Source organism: Ursus americanus, chromosome 17 (genome assembly GCF_024610735.1).
Source record: "Ursus americanus isolate L20-20 chromosome 17, mUrsAme1.1.p, whole genome shotgun sequence".
Classification (NCBI taxonomy): Eukaryota; Metazoa; Chordata; class Mammalia; order Carnivora; family Ursidae; genus Ursus; species Ursus americanus.
In genome coordinates, this window is record NC_142143.1 from 30,394,989 (window position 1) to 30,409,260 (window position 14,272).

Here is a 14,272-nt window from a genome sequence, read left to right on the forward strand (position 1 = left end):
CCTAGGTCCTTCCTGGTCCTCTCTGTTGATAAAATTATGGTAAGTCAGTACTCTGCAAAATGAGATGATCACATTCCAGTAGCTGCACAAAGCAATCCATCGGGGAATAGGAAGAAAATATTCATGTACCTCTACTTATCATGTAGCTTTCATGCAGAAAGGAGTAAAACACATTCAGATTTAAAATATGAATTGACAGTAGTGTGTGTATGTAATTTATAAAGGAATTGCTATATATTGGGAGTGTATGAAAATTCATTTTGCTCTTAATGATATATGATCAAAGGAGTGTAGAGACTTGCTAGCTAGCATTGGTGCCCTTTTTCCAGCTGCATCCCTGTGGGTTGCAGATACAGGTGTGGAATGCTTGACTTAGGAAAGTCTGAAGACAGCTAAATTGTTCTACATGATAGACTGAGAAGAAATTGGAGTAGGATGGAGTGAATGGCACATTTCTACTAGGAGGGATGAGGAAAAAAGTGAGAAGAAGGAAAGAAGGAAAAGGAGCCAGGAAGATATTGAGAGTACAGGTTATCACATACAAGGGGAGCACACTGAGAAGCTTTATGGGGTGGCCTAGCTGCAAAGATTTTTAAAAACAGGGCCTTCTTTTACTTAATGTTACATAAGTGTTAGTTGATGGCCCTTCTCCCTTGCCTTCCAAACCTCCAGTGAAAGTTCTTCCGTCTGCCACAGCCCTGAATATATGGCGACCAGGAGGAGGAAATAAAGGGGAAGAGGCCACGTTCACGTCATTGCCATGGCAGCAATAAAGACACCAATTATTTCATCTGCTTCCTCGCTGCGGCATCTTGAGCATCATATGACATTCAGGCTTATCAATCTCACTCTAAAACTCCTCTTGCAGCCTACACGAACCTTTCCCTGGAACCTTGACCCAACACTATGCTGCTTAACCTGGACTTCACCTTTTTGGGTAACTCTGTTTATGTTTTCTCAGTAACAATCCTTGATACGTAGTTCTTGTCAATATCAGTAAACTATAGTTAATATACTTGATTAAGGTACCTTCAGAATTTTGAAGTATTTTCAGGTACATGGGCATACTAATAACGGTGAAGCTGTGAGTGGTAGCAGAGGAAGAAAAGGCAGTGTTCCCAGTTCACAGGAGAACTAGTATATAAAAGGAACAGCACTGGGGTGCCTAGGTGGCTCAGTCCGTTAAGCATCTGCCTTCGGCTCAGGTCATGATCTCAGGGTTCTGGGATCAAGGCCCACGTCAGGCTCTCTGCTCAGTGGGGAATCATCTTCTCCCTCTCCCTCTACCCCTCTGCCTGCTTGTGCTCTCTCTCTCAAATAAATAAAATCTTTTTTTAAAAAAAAGGAACAGCACAGTCTCTGGAGTTTATCCAAGAAAAGAAGACTTAATATTCCATAACAGGACCTGCACTAACAGTGGAAATTTGTGCTATGATATAACCTCTTTGAGTTGTAATTTCTTCATTCAAGAAATGGAGGTAATACCTATTTACCTAGACATGCTAAAGTAAGAAGTTAATTATATATGCATATAAAATGTCTAGCACAGAATAGATTTTCAAATAACGTTAGCTGTGGTTATTATTATAATTACATATAATTAAGTCTGGTGGTCTTAACATTTATTAACCTGACACTATAACACAGGATAACTTGAACAGCCAAACTAACTACACAACTGATGTTCCAAAATGCCTCATTCCTGTCTGACTAAACCAGACAAACGCCCCCTCACATATACATTGGCTTTGTGTTACTCAGGCTGGCATATATTTCTCCTTATATGTTACATAGACAAACTAGAAAATAAATATTATTTTTAAAATCTCTCCATATTTTTATTCTTTTCTCACATAACCTTATCTTATCCTTATTTTCTTCTTTAAAATGTTTATGTTGTGGGCAAAAAGAACTTATAGACTTGAAAAAATTCAAAATATGCATTTTCTGTGTGTGTTATAATAGAATCTTGAAGAATTTATGCAAATCAATGATATCGGGTAATAATTATTAAATTATTAATGTTTTTCTCTTTTCCTTTCTTTGTCCAAGTCATCTTGAGATATCTATTTAACAGGAAGGAGATAAGAACTTGTTACTAGAGAAATACAAGAAGTGAAGAGGTCAGATTCAGCTACTAATATGCAAAATAGATCTCTGCAGTAACCAAGAAACAAGGCTACAGTGAGCTAGAGAGAAAACTGTCCATATGACTTCATTTCCTCCATTCAAATATCAAGGGTTTGAAGGACCCATCTCATAGATCTCCTGTAGTACAGAGATACTTTTTAACCTATGACAGAAAAGTAGCCAAGTTTGCTTCTGCTCAGTGGCAGAAGGAAGATATGATGCAGGGAAAGGAAAACAAACAAAAAACCCATGTTCTGGTCCCAGGGGAGAATAGGAAGAGACAGTAAGAAAAAACAGCATGAGGTAAGGTATGACAACCTTCACTCCCCTTTCCCAGTTTATTTTCAGAGAGAGGAAAAGGTGATTTAGAAAAATGAAGGTAACATGGGGGAATAGTGTGACTGTTCTCCAATAACCTATTTAAGATGTAGGAAGAGCTCACCTTATGTGATGCTCTTGTGCTAACCTGGGGCTTAGCCATACTTCCTTGATGTTCTGTGAGATGAGAGAGAGGGCCTTAGTGTTCAACTAAGGTTGAGAATAGGGAGATCGGCTGTAGGGCTTACGGGAAGAAGCAAAATGATCCCTGGCAGAGGCTAGGGTTTGAGAATCAGAGGACATGGAAGAGCCTCATGGGTCTACAAGCAGCCAGAAATCAAGTCAGCTAGGGAGTGCAATCAAAATCTGGCTAGGACAATAGGCATCATTTTCTAAGTAACACCATCTACACTATTAGACCACTGTTGGATGTTGCTTCAAATTGGGACCAGATGCTAGCCAGACCTCCCCCACAGTGATTCTAGGATCTTCTTCCCAACCTCATCTGGGAATTCTTTTCACTTTTCCTGGGTTGCAACACCATTTCTTGAATTCCATATTTCTTTGTTTTCATCCTCATTGCTTTCTGGAACATTGAGGTTTCCCAAAAAGGGTGTTTTTGGGAAGGAAAGATCTTGGATACCTGAAAATGTCTTTATTATACGTTTATCCCTCAAGTAACAGTTAGTTAGAACGCTGTTGCTAATTAAAAAGTTGTTAAGAGAAAAAAAATAGTTCCATTAATTTTAAAGGAAAAAAATTATGGTGTATTTCTCTCCCAATGCAAAATACCCAAATGATTTTCACAGAAAAATATATCAGTTGAGCAAATTATTGTTTTTATAACTAAACTATAACAATCTGAAGATAAATATATATGGTTGTAGATGAAATTTAAGGTAATTAACATTTTTCATTCTCACCAAAGGAAGAAGTGTCACTTCTGGACGGTGGCTGTTGGTGGAGGAAGGCATAGTGGAGAATGAGACAGATAACCAGCTTTCAGGCAGGCATTCAATCTCTGATGCAGGTATGCTTGATGGTATTTTGTTTTTTTGAGACTTTGGTAAAATAAATGCTATGCATGACCTTATTTTGAAACATGTGAACATGATATGTATGCACTGAGGGTCGTGGAAAGCCATGCATCTTCCTCCTTCTTGGGTCTTTACTCATATTTAAGAATGGGCCACTAAAATGCTGACTGGACACTGAATGTTCAGAGGTGAGATGTGTGGATTGGGGGGTTAAAACTGTGTGGTGATTGGATGGGGACACAGATGCTTATTTTAGGACCTCTGAATTATAGAATTTATAGAATTTTCCTTTTAGACTGATTTGTTTCTACAGGAAGCACTGCTCCGATCATTTACTAAGGAATGCATTTGATGGATGGCATAGGCTTAGCTCTCAGTATTCTCAAAGCTGAGTATGGGAAGAGGGTTGGGGTCACCTAGTTCACTCTGTATACTTTGAATTAATCAAGTCTTTACTTAAGTCTCTTAAGTCTGGTGCCAGTCTGATTCAACTTCTCCAGAGAACAAATTTCTTTTATACTACCAGGATGCAGGAAGGTAGATACTAGCAAATGGTAAGGATGGAATTAAGATGCCTAACTGCTTTTTTTTTTGTTTTGTTTTTGTTTTTGAGAAAGAGGGAGAGAGAGAGCAACCTTAAGCAGGCTCCATGCTCAGCATGAAGCCCAATGCAGGGCTTGATCTCAAAACCCTAAGATCATGGCCTGAGCTGAAATCAAGAGTCAGACACCTGACTGAGCCACTGAGGTGGCCCTGCCTAATTGCTTCTTAAGCAAATTTTCAAACAATCTCTATTTTCCTGGGTACCTAATGCCTCTGATTCTCAAATCTTTATGGTTCTCTGACACTTATCCTCTTGTGTCATTGACATCTCTCTCTATAAAACTTAGATTTCCACTTTTTCTTCTTTGCTTAAATCAGTTACTTATTCATCCATTAATTTTCCCTCTTCAAAAATTTGTTGGCATCTTTTATATACTATCACCTCCCATCCCTCTTGCCCCTTCTACTTTATACATTGTTATTTGTTTACATAGGTTTTTTTTTAAAAGATTTTATTTATTTATTTGACAGAATGAGAGAGAGAGCACAAGCAGGGGGAGTGGGAGAGGGGGAAGCAGGCTTCCTGCTGCATAAGGAGCCCGATGTGGGGCTCGATCCCAGGACCCCGGGATCACGACCTGAGCTGAAGGCAGATGCTTAACCGACAGACATCCAGGCACCCCTCATTCACACAGTTTTGAAAGGAAAAAAGTCGAGCATGAATTCATCTGTAATATTTCACTAAAAGTTTTCTTCTCTCTCTTTCTCAGGAAAAAAAAAAAACAACTTAGAAGTTTGCTCACATTAAATGATTTTGAACTAAAATTTCAGTACAGACCGAAAAGTAAACTTGAAAGACTACAGTGACAAAAAAGTTAGAACTTAGGAAGTGTTCCAGTTGACCTGGAAAAGAAACTTGGAATAATATGGTATGGGGAGTTTAATTATTAAATGGTACCACACTGATTAATGTGTAAACGAAAAGATTTCAGAGTTAAGTAAACCTGGATTCAGTTCGGGCTCTACCACTTATTAGCTGTGTGACTTAGAAAAAGTTGCCTTGGCTTCTTCCTTTGTAAAGTGAAGACAACTAAATGCCTACAATAAGGTTTTCATGAAGACTGAAGTGGGTAGTATTAAGTGCTTAATCTAATACTTCACACAAACATGGTGCTCTATGGTAGCTATTACATTAAATTTGGCCACCCATCATAATATTCATACTCCTGAAGAGTTCTACATTTTATAACACCCTTACTTTTACTATTTTTATATAAGATGTGTCTAGAATACATAGGAAATATATCTTATAGAGTATGAGTCTGTTATACGGTATATAATATGAGTGAGCAATTTGAAGAGGCACTGGCAGAAGAGGGATGGGGCCAGAAACATAAAGAAGGACCAGAATCTAAAGTTTCATCTCTGAAGTTACCTATTCCTATTCTACTTTACCTGCCTTCCACAGTGTAAAGACATTTCTACTAGTGGTGGTTGCTCAAAGTTATCCGCTGATCTCCCCTGTGGATGTGGAAAGGATTAGATCTATGCCAGGAGAAACAAGAGTAAAATTTACAGCTGAGCTAAACTGAGTGTCACAAAATGTTGAGGTTATGAACTGACACTTCACCAGGTTTCCTCCAGACTCTATTTTCTCCTTCCCTTTTGTCTTCTTTGGGCTCTTAGCATAAGTCTATCTTCAGAACCACAGGCAAACTTCCACTAGACATAATGACCAGGGATCAAATGTACAGTATCATGATTTTGTATTTGCTTGAGGTGCTCAAGGATCTCAAGCCCAGCAGAGAAAACCTGGAACAACGCATGTGTTGGTCCTTCATTAAAATCAAATAGTTTAAGTTCTAAATCTGAAGCTTGAACAGCAAAAGGAAAATTATAAATGTTAAAAGCCATTTCAATCATTCTTCAAGCTAGTCAAATACCCCTTAACTCAGCCTCTAATATATCTATATATCTACCTATTTATCTCCTTCTCTCTCTCCCTCTGTCTCTCTGTTTCTCTATCTCTCCACTGATACCATTGTGGAGGTACTAAAGTAATTCTCTTGCTTAAAGATTTTCCCCCCATTCTAAGTTGAGCATGGCAACAGACAGAATCAATGTTGGAGTAATTTTTCAAATAATTTATACTGAAAATTTCAGTGGGAGGAAAAGAGAGGAGCTCTGCACATGCATAAAACTCTACCAAAATAAATAATACTGCGTGCACATGCAAACACATTTTATTCACGCATTCACGCATAAGAATTCACGAATTCACGCATTCTTATTCTTATAACACCTTCAATTAGTAGCCACACTTATACCCTGAAAATTTCCTCTGGGCATAGAGGAACAATCTTTTGTTTATTCTAGATTTTCCACCTCATTATCTTTAATACCGTACTTTGTCTTCTCAGTTATTTGCAAGGAGAAAATGATTAAAAGGTAGTTACAGGTAAGAGAGCCTTTAAACACTTCTAGGAAAGGGATCTGTTTGAGGCTGAATTTACTATCTTTTTGATGCCTGATACGGACTGAAGGCAGGCCTTTTTAGTATACACTAAATTATAATTTTAAATTTTTCATATGTAGAAATCATGCTGGTGTCTGTAGAGTTTTGGGCCCAATCTAATCACAATAGTCCTTCACAATGGAAAAACCTTTCCTGGCTATGATCAGAGAGAGAAATGTAACAGACAAAGGATCAGTGAGATGTAGCATGAGGAGGACTTGGCCCATTGCTGGCTTTGGAAACAGAGGACAGGGAGTACAAGACAAAGAATGCAGGTGGCCTCTAAAATCTGGAAAAGTCAAAGAAACAAATTCTTCCCTAGAACCTCCAGAAAGGAACAGAGTCCTGGCCAATACCTTGATTTTAGCCCAGTTCTGATCCGTGGAACTATAAGATAATAAAGTTCTGTTGTTTTATGTCATTGAGTTGGTGGTGATTTGTTATGGCGGCCATAGAAAACTAACACAAACTTCAATAAATTTTATCATCTAAGCATTTCCTTAGCATTTCAACTGCGTTAAAATAAAAATTATCTCGATGAAAATATTTTCTGTCGTAGAGAGGATAAGTAATTACGATTTTCCAATATTTCATATGACAAGTCTAGGAGTCAATAACTGTACACCAAGTTTTTACTCACAAGAAGGCAAACAGCTATCTTCATGACAAATAAATTCTAAAATTCAAAAGAAACTTCCAGTTACAAGACAAGCAAGCTCTGGGAATGTAATGTACAGCATGTTCACTATAGTTAACAATACTGTACTATATATTTGAAAGTTGCTAAAAGAGTAGATCTTAAAAGTTCTCATCACAGGAAAAAAACTTATAAATCTGTTTGTGACATGTACTAAATATATTTCAATTTTAGGAGATTTGTGTATGAATACAACCAAATATAAAGATTCACAAACAGAATTGAAAAAAATACATCAACATCTGGAGAGTTACATCATGAGAAGAGATGGGACAATGAGAAACAAAGGAGTAAATGATTCATCTTCCGGAAATATTTGTTTCCTAGAAACTAAAGGCAATTTTCCTCTAAAGTGAGAAATGTTATGAATTAAATATGAAAACAGAATAGATTAAAACAAAACAACTTACCGTACTCAAAATGAAACTCCTATAACATAGACTACTCTGATATTTTCTATACTAACATGATATTTGTTAACATATTTAATTAGCACTCCAGGAGAAGGCACCACGCATGTTTAGATGTTTAGCTCTCCACTGTGCAGAGCGCTCTGTTGGCTGCTGTGAGATATTTCAGAAAATCTGGTCTCTGACATTAAGAAGTCTACATACTCCTTGGGAGTCTAAATAAGTACAAGTGAAACCACATAGAATTACTACATGACAATTATCAAGGAGCACACCATAGTAAAATGACATAGAAGACTGACAGGAGTAAAATGTGATTGATCAGGGAAGGTAAGAGATGGGCAGCCATATCCAGAAATAAATTGGGTTGCCAGGGGGACAATGCAAATGGAGATGTGCCGAGAAAGCCACTTTCAGAGAAAAAAATATGTCCCCTACCAGCCCTTCAAGATGACTTAAATTTTCACCGTTAATCTGACCTGTCAACCATTAATCTAACCTGAAAATATGTATTGAATACCACACACCAAGTTGCATGTATTCCATTGTTAAGTATTTTCCTTTCTTCCTCCCTCTTTTTCTTCAGTTTTGGGCCATTTTAAATATGATTGTTCTCTGGAAGAGATAACATAGAAAGTGATTATCAGTGATTATGACCCACATTTCCCTCTCTTCCTTCTTTCTTAACTTCACTGAAGAATTACACTCACATTTTAGGTTATGTTCCAACCCACTGTCTACACTATAGCCAGAACAATCTTCTAAAATCATAACTCTCATTGCCTTCTCATGTTACTGATCACTACTCAAAATTTACCTGCCAAGTGGCCCAATTCTTCAGGGCCCTAAGAGAATAGATGAAGTGAAACAAAGAAAAGTTTAGACAGGCATGGTGAGTAGTTTAAGAAGTGACCTGAGCTTGATCACTTTTATGAAGTCTAGAGGTCCTGGTAAAATATCCAGACACATAGGTAATGATATAATAGAGCATGAGTGAATGAATATATCTTTGGAGGGTATCATTTTCTGGAAAGAAAGACAACAGTTTAGCATTTGCTATGAGCATGATTGAGCTACATACAATCACCAAGAGTTGGGACTTAAACTTAGCAATCAATCCATACAAAATTGGAAGTTTATAACATGAGAATGGAGTACCTTCTGAAAAAGATAAATGTTAAGGTAAAGGAGGAAAGGACAAGGGATTAATTCCTGGAAATCTGTAAAGGGTGTAGAAAAAAAAAAGAAATCAGAGGAAGAGCACTAAGGGGAGAAATAATAGGAAAAAAATGAACCTTATAAAATTTGCATTAGGGCTTTTAAAAAAATTCTATTTCATTTGCAATCAGAGTTTGTGTATGGGATGATGTAACTAAAATAAAGTGTTCTGTGAAATTCCTCCTGATTCTTCTGTGGGTCAGGTAGGTTTTGATATTAAGCAGGCAAAATGGTTCCAATTCTTCTTTTCTTGGGATTAAATAAACCAGAGCTGCTTTTCTGACTGTTTATAAAAGAAGAAAATGAGCTGCCAAGACACAGTTAATAATATTGTGTATCTTTGAATTTGTCATGGAGGAACTTTTAACAAGCCTTAACATGACATCTTGTTTTTAAAAACCCCAGCCAAATAACTTCCCAAATTTTTATTCTTAAAATTGCTCATTAGTATAAGCTGGTAGCCTAACTATAGCAATAGCCAAGAAACATTGCTTATTCAGCCACTAGAACAAACTGAGTTTAAGTGATTTTATCTACTGACTCATTAAAATGAACCATAATCCAAGGTTTTTATTTATGTTGAAATAGCTAACGACTAAAAGGTGTTTTAATTTATCAACATGAGTTTATATAGAACTTGACTATGAAGAAAAACATCATTTTAGGATGTTATCCAAGAACATAGACCCTGCAACAAGAGACGGGAATCAAGAAATGAAAAGGCAAAAAAAGAAAGTTTATACAGTCTTGCAACTCTTAAATTCCCATTATCGAAGTGTTTCAGAGTTTGATCTGCCCAGGGATGGCTCACGGTTCCTTCCCCCATTCCATAGCACATCACAACCTCTGCTTCCATTGTTAATCTCCTTTCTGTTTCTGACATTCCTGTCTCCCTCTTGTAAGGGCCCTTCTGATTACGTTGGGTCCACCCAGATAATCTAAGATAAACTTCCATCCAAAGACCCTTAATTTAATCTATCTGTTAGAGCCCTTTGCCATATAAGGAAACATATTTAAAGATTCCCATGATTAGGATATGGACATCTTTTGAAGGCCATCATTCAGCCTCCACCGTCACTATACCAAGGAACTCATAACTAACTAGAGAAGACACTCAGCTGGTTCAAAAACTTCTTTACTTATATCTAACCTGCTACTTCTATAAAAATGGTTCACTGTATGGATGTACATTTGGGCAAGTGCCAGTTCTCTGTACCCTGCGCCCTTCACCTATAAAATGGAATGAATGCCTACTTCCATAATAGTGATGTTCTGAGGATTAAACGACATAGCATATAAAGAGTAGCTCCCACTCCATCATACAAGAGTGCTGTGGGCATTGTGCTAAAAAGTGAGTCTCCAGTGCAGAGGGATACATTCAGCACTTATTGTTACATGTTTGTAGTACACTGGAATTCCATTCTAGTCCCACTGAAACTACTTGAATTAAATTGCATGCTTGAGGAGGGAAAGAGAAATAGTGTAAAAATATATGCCCTGCTACCTGTCATTCCATCCAATGGACATGTGGAAGAGTAAGTATGTAATGAGTTACTTGAATATGCTCTTCCTTGGTAAGCGCTAATTTCCTCATGCCTCTCAAAGGATAAGCCTCCTGGGATCAACTGTGTAAATATATGTACTCTTTCAGATATTATAATTACCATTTACATATCTGTTTTTACACTATTAAGTAAAGCCGACAAGAACATTAGCTTCCCCCAATACCAAGCATGCAGTCGGTGCTCAATATATGATAGCTTTTATTATTATGCAAATAACTATTTGTTTAAAAAAGTGAGTGCTTATGAATAAACTGGCAACATGTAATGAAGAAAAGCTTAGTGGAATGAACAGATTTCAAAGACAGATACATCTGAGTTCAAATCCCAAATTTTCCATTAAGCATATCTTTGGATATTTTACCTAACCTCTCTAAACCTCAATTTTATCATTTTTAAAATGGAAATTACAATTTGATCCGTTTAGATGTGAGGATCAAATGAGAAAATGTACTTAGACTCCTTAGAATAATTTCTGGCAATAAATGGTAATTATTAGTATGTAAATAAATATTTTCTTACTTTAAAGATATTTAGAAAATCACTTCCTGAATAAAAAATATGGGATTATAGATGGAAACAAATGAACTACTTAAATTCCATTTGATCACCCGGGTTTCTGAAGTATATAAACTTAAAGGATACCTGGTCTGTTACAAATTGTTACTGAATACATTTTTTTAAAAAGATTTTATTTATTTATTTGAGGGAGAGAGAGAGTGAGAGAGAGCACAAGTGGGGAGGAGGGGCAAAAGCAGGCTCCCTGAGAGCAGGGAGCCCAACGCGGGGTTTGATCCCAGGACCCTGAGTTCATGACCTGAGCCAAAGACAGATGCTTAGCTGAATGAGCCACCCAGGCGCCCCCTGAATACATTTCAATACTAGTACTCGTCAGGCTGTTTAGGGTCTCATGTATGCTCACATACACAAATGCTCATGTGCCTTTCAATGATGTGGTTTACAAGAATACAAGCAAATACTAGTAATACAGTTCTTCCCCCCGCCCCAAAATTTTATTTATTTATTTATTTATTTATTTATTTATTTATTTATTTGAGACAGAAAGAGAGAGCACGAGTGGGGGGGGATGGAAGGGCAGAGTAGGAGGGAGAAGCAGACTCCCTGCTGAGCAGGGACGCTCGACACAGGACTCGAACCCAGAACCCTGGGATCATGACCTGAGCCAAAGGCAGACACTTAACTGGCTGAGCCACCAGGTACATACTAGTAGCACATTTCTTAATGTTAGCAACAGCACAGTCATCCTATATTCTAGGGCTTCTGAGACTGGAGAATATTACAGGCTCTGCAGATGAATGACTAAATATTCCTCCACTCAACAACTGTGGCTTGATTGACTCATTTCTGTTTTCACCAAACCTTTAATTCGGTAAATTTGTCAAGTCACCGCAAAGGTACCTGAGTTCCTCCTTGTTGAGTTAAAGTTCTTTCTGGCTCCTGTACATCCTTGATCCAATTCACACCAGGAGCAGTGGTGACTACAAAAGGAAAAAAAAAAAATCTATCCTTAAAATGTGTCTGCATATGTTAAGGACTACCTCTGTTGCCCATCCCATGACCTACCCCTATACTACGTGTGAATAGCCTTTTTATGCTTGAAGACATGAAGAGAGACCGCCTGCTCCTTTCCAACTTGCCCTGCATGGAAATTCAGGCTACATTTCAATGTCTCATTATTCCAACTATGCATTAAGCTAACAAGTAAAATGTCTACCTCACAGACTCTGTCGTCTGAGCTACATCTTGGCTATAGTCTACTATTTGAGATTTTCAAAGGCCTTCCGAGGAGTGCTCCTAGATGTGATCCCATATATAAACCGTCTATGAAGGGAGATAACTAAGGAAAAAGAAATAATTATCAAAATAAAACACATCAAAAAAGAAGAGAGCACCACACACAAGAGAGAACTATTAAAAGAACATATTTTATGGAATCATACCCTTACTCCACTCCCTGAGATCGCCACAACCTGCCTCAGTTTCCCTTGTATGTGTTGACACTAGGACAGCAGTGCCCTAAACAATAGACTTGAAGACATGGCCTCCATGGTAATTAATTTAGTTTATTTTAAAATTTTTAATAATTCTCTTTCAGGTATTGATTTTCCATTTATTATAAATGTCTGACCTATAACCAGTTGTTCCTCCTTCTCAGTTCTTTACCCTTATGCTCTCTTTTTCATTGCACTTGGTGTTCAATTTTGAGAAGAAATTTAAATGAGTTTAGGATCCCATATGGCTACCTGAAAGAAGAGTGTTCTAGGCAGAGAATGGGATGCACAAAGGGCCTGAGGTGGGAGCTCAGCAAGGAGGCTGGTTGAGATTGAGTGAAATGGGTGAGGATGAGAGTAGGAGCTAAGCCAGAAGCATCATGTGGGATTTTAAAAAACACATTAATCAGGCTTATTTTATTTCTTTCAGATTTTTGAAAGAGGATACAAAACCCAGAAAATGTGAAAAAAAATTCCTGAAATTCCCTCCTGTTGTGCAATTTTATCAGTCCCAATCTGTCTTTCATTAATGTCAGATTGACTTCAGAAAAACAATATGCTGCTTTTAAAAAAGTTTTTCTTGGATTACAAAGCATTGAAAATTTAAATGCTTAAAAATTATGTGTCTTTGGGTTTTATTTAATTTCATGTGACAGGAAACTCAGTCCAAAAGGGTTTAAGAATAAAAGGAAAGTAAGTTCTTCGTGTAACTAAAAATCAATTATTTCCTGGGTAAAGAGGTGTGGGAGATACTGGTTTGCAGTTATGGAATGAGTAAGTCACAGGGATAAAAGGTACAGCGTAGAAAATGTAGTCAATTGTACTGTAATAGCATTGTATAGTGACACATTGTAGCTATGCTTGTCGTGAGCAGAGCCTAAAGTATAGACTTGTTGGATCACTATGTTGTACACTTGAAACTAATGCAATATTGTGTGTCAACTATACTTCAATAAAAACATTTTGAAATAAAATTCATTGTTTGGTTTCTACTGCATCTTAACTAGGAACCAAATGATGTCACTTGGACCTAGATTCTTTCTGTTTGATTCTGTTTGTTTCTCATGCTCCCAAACTGTCAGACTTCATGCCTTCTTTTTGAGGTGGCTGTTCTAACTCCAGACATAGATTGTTCCCCAATCAAATCCAATGGAAAAAGAACAAGAGATTCTGGGAAGTTCCAGCATGTTACTAATTCTGATTATGTCACATACAAATTCCTGAACTTGGCTACAAATGGCCATAGCCAAGGGGATGGAATATGTTTATTTCTCTCAGTTTCCCTCCAGTAGAACATCTCTGAATGAATCTCCAAAGGGTGGTACCAGAAATAGGGTGAATTGATGTTTGACAGCAAATAGACAACCTAAGAAATGTTATTTGTCTACCCCATCTTCTCATCCAGTCATTTTGCATTAATAAACTTATGCTATGTCCCACGGAAAACATAATATCCTCTTCTTTCCCAAAGCAGTAACACTTAGGTTCATTCACTCTTACTGCATATAGCTGTTAAGTCCAAAACACCTGCTCAGCGAATAGTCTTCTCACTCAGACCCATCTCCAACTCCTCTTGGCCCAGAGAAGTGTTGCTAAATAAATAGTAAGTTTAATAAATACCAAAACATCCAATACATATTTCCTTGCTAACCTGCCATTGGGGATGGGATACAACATATAGCAGTTACTGGTACATAACTCATCGTATCTTGTATGACAGAGAAGGCAAAGACACCTCAATCTAGAAGTGAAATGTAGTTCGTTGGTCAACGAGTCTGGTTGTTCTAGCTCTGCTCTCTAGAAAGGTCTTTCGTTGTTGAGAAGGAAATG

General features: G+C 37.4%; 1 protein-coding gene and 1 long non-coding RNA gene across 2 annotated transcripts in view; both read right to left on the minus strand.

Moving 5' to 3' along the window:
• The window catches only part of LOC148108654 (uncharacterized), a 35,062-nt gene extending 25,708 nt beyond the window's left edge, over positions 1-9,354 (minus strand). Inside the window, exon 1 of the long non-coding RNA XR_015727146.1 lies at positions 8,178-9,354. This is a non-coding gene — a long non-coding RNA (uncharacterized LOC148108654). The remainder of the gene's footprint in view (positions 1-8,177) is intronic.
• Positions 9,355-11,499: 2,145 nt separating this feature from the next.
• Positions 11,500-14,272, minus strand: part of TMTC3 (transmembrane O-mannosyltransferase targeting cadherins 3) — a 61,350-nt gene continuing 58,577 nt past the window's right edge. Inside the window, exon 15 of the transcript XR_006776532.2 lies at positions 11,500-11,929. The gene's annotated coding sequence lies outside the window, so the exon portion shown is untranslated. The remainder of the gene's footprint in view (positions 11,930-14,272) is intronic.